Below are 15325 nucleotides of genomic sequence, written 5' to 3' on the forward strand. Positions count from 1 at the left end.
ACGCTTCTGTCGTCGATTAATGACAGCATCCCAGAGTGTATTATAACCTGCGTGCACATGGACATCCCCTGTCCACCGGGTAAACACACGCAAGCCTATTACAACATGAAAAAGGGATTGTTAGCTACTGTCACTGCTCGTCTTTCTTTAGCTACTCAGAAAAGTTAACAAGCATGAAAATGATGGACAGGGTGTGTTTCATTCCTGTCCCATCTTCCCAAGCTGACGAGTGTGTTACCTTAACACTTTGTCCATGACTTTGGCCTTTTTGTTGTTGTTGCAATACCTCCAAAGAGACTAAAGTTTCAGTGTAGAGCTCTTCGCCATTACCTTTGTGGCCATGAAAAGCAGACTTTGTGCAAATCTAAGAGCGTAACCCCCTCCACCCCCCTTTGACATTTTGAAGGTCATCTCTCTGAACACACTGGAAATCCTGACTTGTGATACCTGATGCCCTGAAGTGCTCTTTGGCACTTGTTTAACCGATGTTTTTGGAGTCGACCTGGCCCTTAGACAGACGCTTTTGTTCCACCTACTCTCCCTCCTCCAGGTGGTCTGTGGCTCCTCGCTGAAAACACTTAAACCCCTCATCCTCGCCCACTCTTTGAGGGCCGTCTCACATGTTTAATGGACGCTCCCTGACTTTCACCACCTCCTCCTCCACAGCAGCAGCAGCAGCAGCAGCCTTAAAGGGCTCTCGAGGAAACCCAATCAAGTGTGTGTGTGTGTGTGTGTGTAAATGGCATCGGTCCACGGGCAGGTGTGGAAGTCAGTGATCTTCCATGTCTATCTTCACAGTCCAGGCAGACAGCGCAGGTGTTCCCTCAGCACTCAAGCTCTCACACTCTGATCTCAGTCCTGCTGTTTGTCAGCTGGGGATATAACTTAGCAGCTCCAGGAGGAGGAGGAGGAGGAGGAGGGTGGGTGGAAATATAGCCGGCTTTGTTGTCTGCCCCCAATTATCAGAGAGCATAATTTCTATATTTAGAAGGCTGCATTGGAGAAGACAGGGGAGGTGCCGAGGAGCTCACCTGTTGCTCTAAAGCCGTGGCCACTTCTAAGAGTGTGTTTGCGAAGGGATGGTGTCTGCAGCTTTGTGTCATTTGAATCCTGCAACTATTGATTTCAGGCTCTTTGTTGTTTGTTTATTCCTTAGTAAATTGCCGTGCGCACAAATTATGAGCTGCATATGTGTTTATAGGGATTACAGCAGAAGTGTAAGTATAGCGTTATCCACTTGATAGTTTTGGGCTTTCATCTGAGTCCAGAGAGCGAGAGAGGCATTCTGGAAAAATCTGCAGCCAGTTGTCCCAAATATCATCCCATCGTCTCTCCTTCCATCCATCCATCATTCATGTTTTTTGGCCCGAAAAAAAAAAAAATCATCTTTCACACTTGCTGCATTGTACTCCTTTTGAGTTCAATCATTTTTAGTGTCATAGCTAAGAGGATTTTGTGGTCTGCCTTCCGCAAGCAGCAATTAGACCAGCATACCTGATTTACTGACACTCCACATCGCAAGCTGTCAGCTCCAGTGGAAAATATGCTCCACTGTTTGCATCTCCATGGAGACATTAGTAGAAAACAACCATGTTTAGGTGTTGTGGGGAAAAAGAGGAAGGAGAAGAGGCTGAGGCACTGTCATTTCTGCAGAGTTTAGTCTCTCAGTTCTAACAAGGCCCAGGTAGTGAACAACACTGTTGTGCGTTTGCAGTGACTGACAGTGTTTTGTTTTGCTAAAGGGATCTGAACACACAGGACTGTACCTGGAGGAGGAATCTGGTACAACAAACACACAGCTGCCATCTGTAGCATCTATAACACAGTCGAGGCAGGTTGACAAGAGGTAAAAGGGATATGGATACACTTATGGAAATATGTGCGATGTTCTTTAATATATATTTATACCTGATATGGTTTTGAAGAGATCTGAGAGGTTTGTGGTTGATAAAATGAAAAATTAAACTTTTTATTTTTATAGAATATTAAACAATAAAAAATAAACAGTGTGAGGTATTTACATCATATGCTACTTACTTAAATAGACAGCTTTAGTTTGAAACTTCAAAATATTATCATCTTTAAGAATATGATGTGCTGATGAAGATGAAAGATGATCTGCATATAAAATTGTTTAAACTAAATTGGGAAATGTGTTTATTAGCTCTTTTCCAGGGAGTTAGATGAGCTGTAGCTAACTGCCTGCTGGCTACAGCTTCACATTTACAGGCAGAGTGGTATCAATCATCTCATCTCACCCTTCGTAAGAAAGCGAATGAGCGTATCCTAAAACCTCAAACTATTCCTTTAATGCATCGCCAGTAATATTGTCATGAAGTCTTGAAAGGAGCCATCCTGCTCAATCATTACAGTACATATTCTATTACTACTTTTTTATCAATCAACCTTTTGCTATTTTGAATGTAGGACTTTGTAGCAGATTCATATTACCACTGATGATTTTTTTTACTCATTACAATAACATCGAGAGATTGTCTATAAGTGTTAATTTTGGAGTTTAGTTTTTGAGTTCTCCTCTGCATCTCTTCCAGCCTCTTAGTTTTAACTCCCACCCAGCCCCTCACATCTGCTGACCAAACCAGTGTGTGAGCAGCCGTGTCACCCCATCCTCTGGCCCATGGGTCCACATTACAGAGTCACAAATTAGGTCTTGACATTTGGGCGCTATAATTGCCCCCTGAAAAGCATGAGGCATCAATTAGGCTCTCAGCACCATGACAGGTTATCCCTACAGGACATAATCGCCCTGCTGGACTGCTTGGCTGGACTCCCCCTCCAGGACACACACACACACACACACGCACACACACACAAAACACACAGCTTGTTGGTAAAAGATTTTGGTAGCACTCAAGCCAAGACGGGACAAAATTTGCCACCGTCATCAATCTGTAAATAGCTTGAAATTCCTAATACAAAATGAAATCCTCATGTTGAAATGAAAGCTGTGTGACAACAATGTGTTGGTGGGGCGGCCTCGCTGGAGGAGTGGCAGTATGTGTCTGGGTGCCGCTGCACTAATAACAGCACAGATCCCTTTGATTTCCTGACTCTGGTGCCGCCTGACAGTTTCTGCTCCCACAGGGTGTGGAGATCTTTAGGGTCAGAAAAAAGGTCAATTGGTTCATTTCCATAGCGTCCACTTTAAACATTCTTGTAGGTTTTGGAAGCAATTCAATCAGCAGTGAAAACACTGGTTAGCAGCGTGGAATTACCAGCCGTCGTTAACGATGCTGCGTACTCATAAACAAGATGGATGTATCCCACAGAGAAATACAACAGACTGTGTGAAGCTCTGCTGGATTCTGAGATGTGAAAGATATTAGACATAATTAGAGCACTGTGCATAACTTAATAAAAAGCTTAAGGTGAAGACCTGAAGTCATCTTTCTTTTTGTGTGAGGAGGGGATGAGTTAAGTATCTATTATTAAAAAAAAATCTCTTATAAAAGACTTATAGACACAGTAATGCAAGTGGCAAACAAATGTATGGTCTAACACAAATGGAACTTGAGAGATGTATGATGAACATCATGTTCAGTAACTATTTATTTGTAATTAAATGATTAATGTTCAAAAGATATTATAAACAATCATTCTAGAAAATAGGAGCAATGCACCTAAAAATAAGGAAAAAATAACACTAGTTTCAGTGTAAAAGAAACATGACTAAATGAATCAGAAATAAATACACACATTAAACGTAACAAAAGCTCAACAATCTAAATGATGCAGATTCATCAATCAATCATGCAAAAAAGGAAGAAGAAATGGTATATTTTAGATTCAATATAAAAGATTCCCTAAATTAGTACGACTACTAAAAACAAAACATCCTCTCTTCATCAACAGATTACCTCACTGTGTGAAGTCAGGCTTTCACTGAGGTATGTTTGTCTTGATGCATCATAACAAGTGTAATTGTCTATTTTGACCATAACAACTGCAAACACCAAAGTAAGGAGTCCAGCAATGTGTAATGCTCCCTGCCTGGTTAAAGAGTGTGTTGGAGGAAGACTGTACTCTTACTGCCTACCGGTGAAAGTGGAAATGTGCTTTGTTGCCCCTCAGTCAGGCGGAAAATTGCAAACCCATTTGTCATTGTGTGCCAAGATGCAGAGGTCAGTCAATAGATTCCTTCATGACAAGCTTACGGAATCGAATGTTTTTCCACGGCCTCACCCTTTCACACCTGCACCTCCAGGTAAAATAACAAAACAAGAGGAAAAAGAGAGAAAAGAGGGCTTAGAGCGAGCGACTTAAAGACAGGGGAGAGAAAAACGATATGTGAGAAGAATTTACCGTGAAACCCTGCACGTCTATTTCAGCTCATTTGAACCCAATATACATTTAGCTCACAGTGGCAGATGAAATGCCAGGTTTTGGCCAACATCCAAACCTGGAGAATACCACTAATTATTCCTGCCCGTGACCACAGAACATTCTTACAGGCTCAAAAGGATGTTGTTTGTTATCCTCTTTGTCAAAACAGCAACTGCTTGATTTAAGGTAATTAAAGAAACACTTAACACAAACTTTTCCACTGTTTGACGGACTGCTCAATGCTGCAGAGAGGTTCCAAGCTGCTGCTGTGTTTTCCACCGATCTGATGCACATTAAAGACAGATATCAAAACTGATCATGCTTTCAAATCACTTTTACAGCAACAGACACTCAGTGTAAGTTGGGTACGTCTTTGTCCGTGCAGCACATAAACTGTCTGCAGAAGGCCAGTGGAGATCAATATCAAAGGTAAATAGTCTTAATTGTCTTTCTGCTTGAGAACTTTGTGCAAGACAAGGTTAAAGTCATGTTTTTTATGCTTTAATAGTTTTGTTGCCAAATGCAATTTAGTTGTGGTGCATAGATTATAAACAGATTAGCCCAGCTACTCCAGTCAAATGAGAAATTAATTAATTATTGAATAGCTATTAAAGCAAGACAAAGTAGGCTCACTCTCACTGAACCACTGTGGCCAAAAGTCGTAAATATTGAGTTTCCCCTCTTTTCACACAACCTTCTTGAGTCATTGTTTTAAAGGAGCTATATGTACGTTTTTGCTATCCCTAAAAAGTCAACGTTAGCATTTAACAACTGCTAACAACTGGACATGTGGTGAGTTCAGCGTAAAATGTCATTCTTTACTTGCTAAGAACTGTCCTCAGCAACAACAACGTTAGCTATTGTTTTGCTTCTATTTCTATGACCTCCTCTCTTCTACTGGTGCTAGCACCAGTCTGAGAATACTTATATATAAGAACTTTAAAGAAGTCATAATTCAGTCAGCCTTGCAGCCAGCAAGTCAGCCAGCAAGTCAGCCTTGCTGCCAGTTTATCTCAGTGGCCAACTATGGTAGTGCAATTAAAAACCTGGCTAAAGGTGTGTTCAGACACAAAGCTAAACGAATTTTCACCTCATATCTTCCATGCAAATTTGACCACTGAACCATTTGTGTTTATTTGTTCTTAAAAGCCTATGTATCAACTGTACAGACGTTAGCGCTTATCTAGGAGAGTGAACATCAGGATAGACACAAACTTGTTTTTAACCAGCGCTTCAGCTAGTTACTCTGCATTAAGTCACAAGTGAAAGTTCATTGACTTTGTGCGTATTTGCATTTCCTTTAAAATTTGCTTTGCATTCTGTCTGAACACGCTGGCAGCTCTGTGAACCTGCAGTGAGGCACAGCTGTCCTTTCTGCTAAATGCTAACAGCAGCATGGTAACATGCTCACAATAACAATGCTGACCTGATGGCGTTAACCAGGTAGCTATGATATTTACCATGTTCACCATATTAGTTTAGCATGCTAAGATTTGCTAATCGGCACAAAAGTACAACTGTGGCTAATGGGAATGTCACTGATTTTGCAGGTATTTGGTTTTAAATCAATTAAAAAAATTTGACCTGATAATAGGGATAGAAGAAAAGTCAATTGATCACTAAAGTTATTACAGTTCATTCTGAATGGCACATATGACAGACTAAGATCATCACACCATCAGAACAACATCCCGACACACGCTGCCTTAATGGCTAAAATTCCCATGTGACACAAAAACCTTTTCCCCATACATCACCATTATAAGTACATTGGTTAAATGTCCGACAGCACACATCAAAGTGTAAATAAGGTAAATCTTTGTATTATACATTTTTAAATCTGACACGTTAATATTTGTGTAACATTCCCAGAACCAAGGAAAACAGAGCACAGGGGCAAATGAGCCACAACACAAACCAAAGAGAGAAAAGTTTGGGAGGATTTGTACTTTCCTTCAAAGTTTGTTGAATGACCGACATCTTCAAGTTCAGTATCCTGCTCTTACAATATAGTGATGATCCTGGAGCAGCAAACAATTATATGTCTCTAGGTTAGGCATCGTGTTTAATTCATATTTTGATTTTATAATAAACCCATAACGATGTTTGTGACATGCTCAAGCATACCTGGTTGCAAAGGCAAAGCCCCTCAGTGTTTAAGGGCTTTGTTTATTTGTTAGAAGAAGACTTATCAATTCTTTTAAAGATTACATTGTCTCATTGTGGAAAATTTATTTGCACAGCACTTAAATCACTTCTTGTAATTAATCCTTAAATTGAACAGACAAAAATAATTTTCCTTTCCATTCAAGATAAGTGTGTCTAGTAACTGTGAACAGGACAAGATTGCTACACAGATAGAGTTTAAACAGGGCTTTGCCCTATAGTACATTAATCTGTAGCTCTTACATAGTTAAATTGTATAAATCACAGGGCTAAACATGAACATGTCCCGGCGAGTTCCAAGACACAAGTGATCCTTGAGTGCTGCTTGAGACTCGGTTGTTTTGGAGAACAGAAGGAGCCTGAGCCAACACAGAAAACCACTTCAGAGGAATCAATGTGAATCAATAGACCTATAATCTGTTGCACTCTAAACGCTACATTCAATCCATAATTACATCACTTGTACATACTGTAGATGTGTCTATAATATAAAAGGTGGATGAAAGTGGATTCAGGCAGTTTATACAACTGTCATGATGATTGTAACCTGAGATCACATTAAAGTTGTCTTTTGTAAAGAGAAAAAAGATATGATTGACTTCTCAGTGTGCGCTCACTGCTGCTGTGGCTGCCCTCGCTGTGATCTCTGGGAGTGTTAGTGGTGCAAAATGTTGTGGGGAACTTCAAACAGACGAAGCAGCAGAGCTCATATCCTCCTCCACACTAATAACTTTGAGTGCTTCTGGAAGGAGGAAATCCCCTGGCCAGGAAAGGCACATCACTCCATTACAGAGGCAACGAGCCGGGCGGTTTAGCACAGCCAACCCACAGACTCCACCTTGAAATAACAACACACAAGATTACTGGATGGTACAAAACCAATGCTCTAGTAATGGAGTACATGTTAACTCAGAGATTATTTCTGCAGCCCAAAATCACAAGTTCATCTAAAAGAGGTTTTCATTCTGCACAGCACACAATAATATCCACACATCTATCCTTAGACCCTCAGTCCAGACAAGGAAAAACTCCATGATATATCACATTTGCACAATATTGCTCCAAATCATATAAGCAACGTAAAATTAGACCTATGAAAATTACACTAAAAATTAAACAGAATCTGTAGAAAACTTCTTACAAACCCGTATCCGAGTCCATTTCAGGCTGGTGCTTACAACTGCTGATTTCTGTAGCTTATCACAGATTCAGAGGTTAATCAGCAGGGCCTGCAGCAGGCCTCTATTTTGCTAAAGCCTGCATTTCCCCCGCAGTATCAAAGGCACCATGAAAAGCCAGAGCAAGGAGCTGGAGCAGGTGATAAGCTGTGACCTTAAGGAGAATTAAACCTAGACCTGGACAAAAAGATTCAACCTGCAAAGGCAACTTTTGGATACAGTAATATTAGCATGCGACGCAGTTCTTATGAAGTATACAGTTACATGCAGCAGTTATTGTGGATTCTATGAGATTAAAATATCAAACTTTTGTCACTGTGTATGGGCAAATAAAACTTTTGCAGTTTAGTCCCAAATAGGAAAGAAAACTAAGAAGTAAACAAAATCGACAGCCATGCTAGCAGATCTGTGAGAATGCACAAAATGGTAATGTCAACATGCTAACATGCTCACAATGTCAATGCTAACATGTCAACATTTAATGTAATGTAATATTATGTTTACAATTATCACAATTAAGTTTAGCATGTTAGCATGCTAACATTTGCTAACAACAACACAAACATTAGTTCTGCAGGTATATGGTCATAAACCAAAGTAGTGCGTAAACTTAGAGCTAGAAAAGTCAGAAAGGTTCACCAGAGTTTTTAGGATTTATCTTCAAAAGATCTTCAAGAAAAGCAAAAAAATAAAGTTTTTGTAGCAATCCGTCTGATAGCGGTTATGACATGTCACTCGAAATCACAAACACTTAAGGAAAAATCATTGAATCACCAACATCAGTAGACTTCATCCTTTGCGAGACAAAAATTTCATTTCCATAGATTAAATACTTGTTAAGATGATTTACTCTTCCTGGACCACAGCGGTGGACTGACTGACTCACATTGGAGTTGGTTTTCTTAAATGTCATTGACATTTGCATGAAAAAGAAAAATAAGGCATTCGTCCCCTGCCTCAGAGAAATTATGAGGGTGATATACAGCACTGTTGTGCATTTGGCTGAAATTAACCTTTATTTTTTTCTCTAAATTATTTTAGAAACCTTCACACTTCAGTCATAGTTATAACAAGATTGCCACTTGCTGCTAACAGGGGGAGTTTGAGGATGCTTTGGCCTCTTCCTCTTCCTCCTGCTCATGAGGCATGCATACCTCTCCACGTCCCAGTAACTAATCATCATGCAGATCTGGCCAAGAATAGAGTGGCTGAACACACAGGAAATATCATATTCAGGCTTTCTAGAGTTTCACCTATGCTTCCCAAGTTCATTTCCCCTGCCTTAACCATGAAGACATCAGTATCGTCTGCTTCATTTGGCAGAAATTAGACTTCAAAGCCTCGAGGCCCAAGAGAATAGTTTGAGGACTTGTTCAAATGTTCCAGTGTTTGATTAGAGAGCCATTTATTTCCTCACAATAATGTTTACTGTGCTCGCACTAATAGGCTGCTCCAGCTCACATTATTCTGTCTGGCTGGCTCTGCTCCTCCACCAACCCAGGTGTGTTTTTATTGAATTCAGACTTATCAGTGAGGTGATCAGAAACCTGTTGCCAACTAGGCAGGTCAACCTCTCCATGTTATGAAACCAGAAACATTTATAGGGAAAAAGAAAGACAACTGTGGGAAAAAAAAGTATCCTCATATTTCTAAGTGGGAGTCAGAAGTAAAATTAGCATCAAATATCACACTTTTAGCTTCAGTCCTGGTTTAAATTAAGTGACAAATTCACTGAAGTTGCCTCTTAGAGAAATGAGTCAGAGCCAGCATCTCTCAGATAGCTGACACCCGCCTGCTCGGGAGGATCAAAGTGCTTCTCTGTGCACATTAGGAAAATACAGGGGACTCATTTCAAGCGCTCAAAGTGCCACATAGATGCTTAGCCACACATTCCCCCTGTCAGAGGCAAACAAAGACAGTTTTCTGGGAGGAGAAAGGCATGCTGTTTCCCCAACATGCCTCACCTGTGGTGACCAATCACAATAGCAGTTACAATCCCGAGCCCTGAAGGAAGATAGGTGAGGGTTTATGTTGTCATTGGTGGATGTTTTACAATTGGGTGTAATACATCTTGAAGTTAATGTTTATTTTCACAGGAACCACCTCATTCCTTTGGTCTGACCCAGAGAGATGTAGTGTGTAATCATAACAGCATTGATAGGAGCATGTTTAAATGTCTGCAGACGGTACACATTCATTCACCTTCTGCTGTGTCAACAAGCAAGCTGTCATGCTCTGAACTGGAAATGTTATCTTAATTTTAGGCAGCACATGCAAATATTAAAGTAAAACCCAAGCAGTGCAAGGTACTAGAGTTCTAGTACTAGTTATTATTTCATGTTTGTTAGTGACATTTCTAAGAACTGTGTGAAACAGAGACGGTGTGTAGTGATGGTGGAGGTGCAGCCAAAGGGGAAAATGTGTGCCAAACTCCTGAGGACAGTGGCTGCAGTGAAAAGGCCTGATTGTGTTCCTTTATCGGCAGTGGAAATGTTAAAGGGTCAGTTCACCCAAAATACAAAAAAAATAATTTGTCATTCACCTATAGTGGTATCTAGCCATGCTGATTTTTTTGATGCCATTTGTCCAGGTCAGTGGTGAATGAAGTATTAGATCCTTTACTCCTTAACCTCTCATGTCAATGTTCTGCATTTAAATTTGTACTCTGCAAAACACAAAATAAAACAGTACCACAAAAGGCACAAGGCCTTATCCAGAATTTTTCAATGAGGAAGTAAGTGTAGATGTGTTTCCAGCCCCAGTTTCACTTTTTTTCACTCTTCATATGGTAAAACCACATTAAACAAAGTAGTAATCATCCCAGAGTATTTTCACATGCTTTAAAATCTGTCTTGTCATCTGTTTCGATGTTGTAAGGACCACAAACAAGTTTCCACTTATCTCCATTGTGTTAGGCAGCCGCCAAAAATCTCAGACACTGCTATCTCAAAATTTGGGCAGATAAAACCAAAACTATCTAGAAACCACTGGAGGTAACTGAGAAAATATATATTTGTAATTTTAAGACGTATAAAGCAAAAGACTCATTTACTGAAAGGGCCTGCTGAGGGTTACTGATATAGCACCACTGGTGTAAGAAAATAACATGAAATAGGCCCATCAGTCTGTCTGGGAGCGCAACGCTGTGTCAGACTCATCAAGTAAGATCAGCCAACTTTGAAGAAATGTTGTTTTTAAGGGTGGAGATGGAGAGTGTAAAGCTGTTGGCTGCTGTCCTGGCATTGCTGCTCAAGACCTCACTGCAACTCACAAATCACAGCCAGCCTAACCCTGGAAATCAGGACCTTCTGGAATCAGCTGCAATCTGACCGAGCATCAGATCGATAATAAAACATTACTGATAGCCTCAAGCTTTGAGCTGTCCAGAGACCATGTAATGGAGAATGTGCACACATACATGGTTATGATGGATAGGAAAACAGAAGAGCCAGTGAGGTAGAAAATTATGGGAGCAGACCTCTGCAAAGCCTTTCTGAAAAGTCTTTCTTCCTCATTAAAGACATCATCTGTCTATTTTGCAGTAACATGCAAAAGCATTGTGTGTTCCCCCCGTTGTGATGTTGTAGGACAGAAGAGAGGAGAAGAAAAAAGCTGATGACAGGGCACTTTCATGTTACTTATCGTGACACCCTATCAGACCAATCTAGATGGGCCAGACAAAGTACCACCAGGTCCCGTAGCTTTGAGCTGAATTTCATCTGTTTCATCATATCTCCCTGTCTTTACTCCTCAGGGGAGATGAGGTTGGTGGTCCATGCATTTAGACCACAGTGAAAAAAGAGGGGGAGCCTGAATGACAGATAAGTCTGGTCTTATTCAAGAGGAGGCATCTGTGTTTTATGAAGAATACACAAATATGGAGCTGGATGAAAAGAGAGAGAGAAAAGCTTTGATAAACTACACACACATCGTCTCACGCAACACTTGTCAGGAGGTGATAGTCAGCTCATCCTTTAAATGTCCCTGTAGCTTTGAGACGGTGCATGAGAGGATGGATCCAACAAACATCCAAGGACAGTTTGCATATATTTTCTGGTGCACATTTCTGCGAAAAAAGAATAAATAAATAAACAGCAACATGTCACCACCAAAAATAAACAAGATACAAACTAATATCTCAGTGTTAAACTGTTAATTTGTAAATGTTTGTGTATCTCAGACTGTTATGTGGGACAAACTGATGTGTTCCTTTCATCTCAGAAAGTGCTGATTTCCTCACAGCACACCGTGTCGCCTCTCTCAGCCCGCACAGCCCTTCAGCGTGTGCTGTGATGTTGTTTCCAGACGTCACCAGATATGCATCACAGACAGTCAGTCTCACTCACATTAACGTGAGTGAGTGTGCAGGCCTTCTTTGAGTTGGAAAGTAAGTTTGAAAGTGTGTAAAGCACAAGGAGCCAGTATGAGTGATAAAAAAAAAAACTGAGAATTCTTATCTGTTGGTTCTTATTTTCTCTGACGTTGCAATTGTACGAAAACAACAGCTCGCTCAGACTGTACATAGGCTGTGGTTGAGTCAGCCTGTTAACAAGATAAGCAGTTATAATGTTTACATGTTCACCATATTAGTTTAGCATGTCGCTTTACTAACTGTCCTATTCTTAAAGTCCTGCAGGTTTACTCTGAACTTGGAAAATCTGCCTTTAGTTTTTGTGCATCAAGCACATGGAATTATCAACAACATACTCCTACAATCGACATGCTCACAACCCCTGGACAATTCAAGATGATGATCTCAAACCACCTCACCTCAGTGTGCAAAAACCTTCACTGAGTATTGTCCTCTTTTCAATTTCAACTCTCTCAACATCATTGAAAAAATAAGGGAAACCTCAATGATCCTCGAGGCTTAAATAAATGAAATAAATGTAAAATGTTAGCATACTAACATATGGTAACCAAAGTATAGCTGAGGCTGATGGTTTGGTCATAAACCAAAGTATTGGACAAATTAAAATCTTGACTGGATGATGGTGCCCTATGAAAGGTTAGGGGGTCAGCAAAGTGATCACAGTACATCCTGAGAGGAACATGAATGTCATGGCAATCCCTACAATATTTGTTGAACTATTACAGTGGTGGTTGACCAACTGAGCAACACTGCCATCATTGACATTATTTGGAAAACAGCTTTTGTGCATGTCATTATTGTGTATGTGGTGAATTGAGACAGCTCTGCGTGAATCTTTGTGGTGTGCAGGGTGGAGTGGGGTTGCACAAATCGCTGTTCACCACTGTTTAAAGGAGCTATATGTAAGCTTTGCTTACAAAAAGGTTTTGTTGTGAGTTCAGCATAAAACTTCATTCCTTCACTCACTAAGAGCTGTTTCCAGCAGTGGAAAGCAACGCCAATGTTAACTCTTGTCTGTATCACAAGTTAGCATGCTAACCAGCTAGCCCAGTAGAAACTTACTGTAGCCTTCACTCTGCCCTGAAGACGCAGATTGCTCAGGAGGCACATTATGACTATGTCTTGTAAGTGAGACAATGGCCGAAGCTCATCTTGTGCGACAATCACCACCTTCCGTGTCAACGTTTGGCAAGAGAGAAAACTCACAGATCACCCCTTTATGATTAATGATGATTAAAGATGAAAAATTACTTGTGTTTTTGAACTTCCAGAATTGTTCTCTAAACAACTAGCAAGAAGAGTTTGTAGATGCAGCTACCAGGTTTGTGAGGTCTGTCCTCTAAGCTACATCAGCATTCTGCCTACGGGTGGCAGGGTTTGGTAACATTATAGAGCCGCTGCGGTTTCCGGCAGTGGCAAATACTTTGCCAGCGAACACAGAACATGCAGTGCAAGACCTTTGTTTTTCCGGTGTAATATGAATAGGCCTTAACAAGTTTTAGTACTCTGTTGTTAGTCACTGCTCAGAGTGACACCACTAAACTCCTCACAGTGCTGCACAGTGAAGGGTGCAGGTATTGACAATGAAGGTATGTAATTTCCTCTTTTAGCTCTTGTTCAGTGCTTGTTCCTGCATGGAGCTGCAGCGGGAAACCCCAGCTCCCCAAGACAGAGCACACTCTGCTCATCTGCAACAGAGCTGCCAGGTGTCAACTTGTGACACAGCAATAAAAAAGCATTTTTTCCATGCTGGTAATGCCTCAGTGAGAGGTCTATAAATAACTTGTGTGCTGGCTTGATTTGTTCATTCATAGTTTAGACTTAAAAAAAAAAAACATCACTTTCATCTGATTTGTCCTCAGATGGTAAATTTGGAACCGTTTGGGAACAAATGCACCAAGGTACCTGTCATCTTTTATCACACCACTCTACCGTTAAATATAGCACAACTAATGTAAATTAAGCCACACAAAGTCAAACACAATCACAAATGAGACTAATTTTAGACCTTTCTTACGTATGCTCTGTATTGTTCAAAAACTTGGCCTCAGACGCTGCAGCGGTGGTGGTGGTGGAATTCTTACAAAGTAGAGATAAGGACAGACTGCTCTATTTGTCAGTGCATGGGGCCCCTTAAGGGCCCAGAGAATCTGATGTCCACACTCTCTTTCTCCTGCATTCTGACATTTTCTCAGCAGTATGAGGTTACATACGAAGAAAAAGACATCCACATCATCAAGGCTCCTTTTCTGCGAACAAAACGGCCTCTCACTCATGATTTAGCGACATCAGGACAAAATGTCAAAAGTTCCCAAAAGGTTGCTGGCGAAACAAAGTATTCTCCAAATGAGAACGGACAGGAGCTAGCATTTTTAGATGACCTGTGTATCAGTTTCTATTTTTATCTGCAGCTTCTGTTCGGTACGCTGACCTGTGACCTGGTAGGTTCACACTGAATTTTAGAAAAGGGCAAAGAGCACAAAGTGTAGTGAAGTACATCCCCAGGATTACAAGCGTTCCAGGGTGAGAATTTGTAACCTGCAGTGGCTGCAGGCTAGCAGGGTCACAGCCCACCCATGGGGGAGGGAAGATAAGGTCACGAAGGCTGAAGAGGATGCATGTTCCCAGACACAAAGTAGACAGCTCCAGAGCTGTAATACAACACAGGAAAACACTGGCAGGCAGGAACGGCGTGATTCTTGATATTCTTGATACCCCCAAGTTTTTAAAAAAAAATGGCTTCATTAAAGGTTTAAAAGACAAACGTAGCAAAATGATGACGCCAACAGAAACCCAATATCAGGTTAGATCATGTTGACAATTAAGTGTTGTCTAAGCAGTGCAGGAAAGATTACAATTTGGACAGTGCAAGCAAAGCAAATTTAGAATAACAACAATACGCTCTTGCATACTTGCGGTGGGGTCCCTCAGGAAGAAAAGGTTATAGGATCTCTGAAAAGGCGGCCATTGTTCATCATCTCCAGCAAAATTACTTTGTAAAATTGAGAGGAAGAAAGGCAAACCACTGGACCAATAGCAGCCCCTGAAAGTGGAGAGCACTGATGCATGAGTGAAAAGCACCTTATGTCAAATATAATTGTCCTGCCCTGAAAAACAAGCTAGCGATGTCTGATTTGATTTCCTCCTGTCTGGCTCAAGTTACTTCCTGTCTGCTTTAAGCATGTTTGTCATGACAATGAAGCTCCTGGAGAGATTTTGGGATGTTCTGATTTCTTTTTCTGCTAAAGGGCTGAATTTAATGACG

This window comes from Trachinotus anak, unplaced genomic scaffold, assembly GCF_046630095.1.
Source record: "Trachinotus anak isolate AG129_WGS33_773 ecotype Australia unplaced genomic scaffold, CSIRO_AGI_Tana_v1 ptg000021l, whole genome shotgun sequence".
Classification (NCBI taxonomy): domain Eukaryota; kingdom Metazoa; phylum Chordata; class Actinopteri; order Carangiformes; family Carangidae; genus Trachinotus; species Trachinotus anak.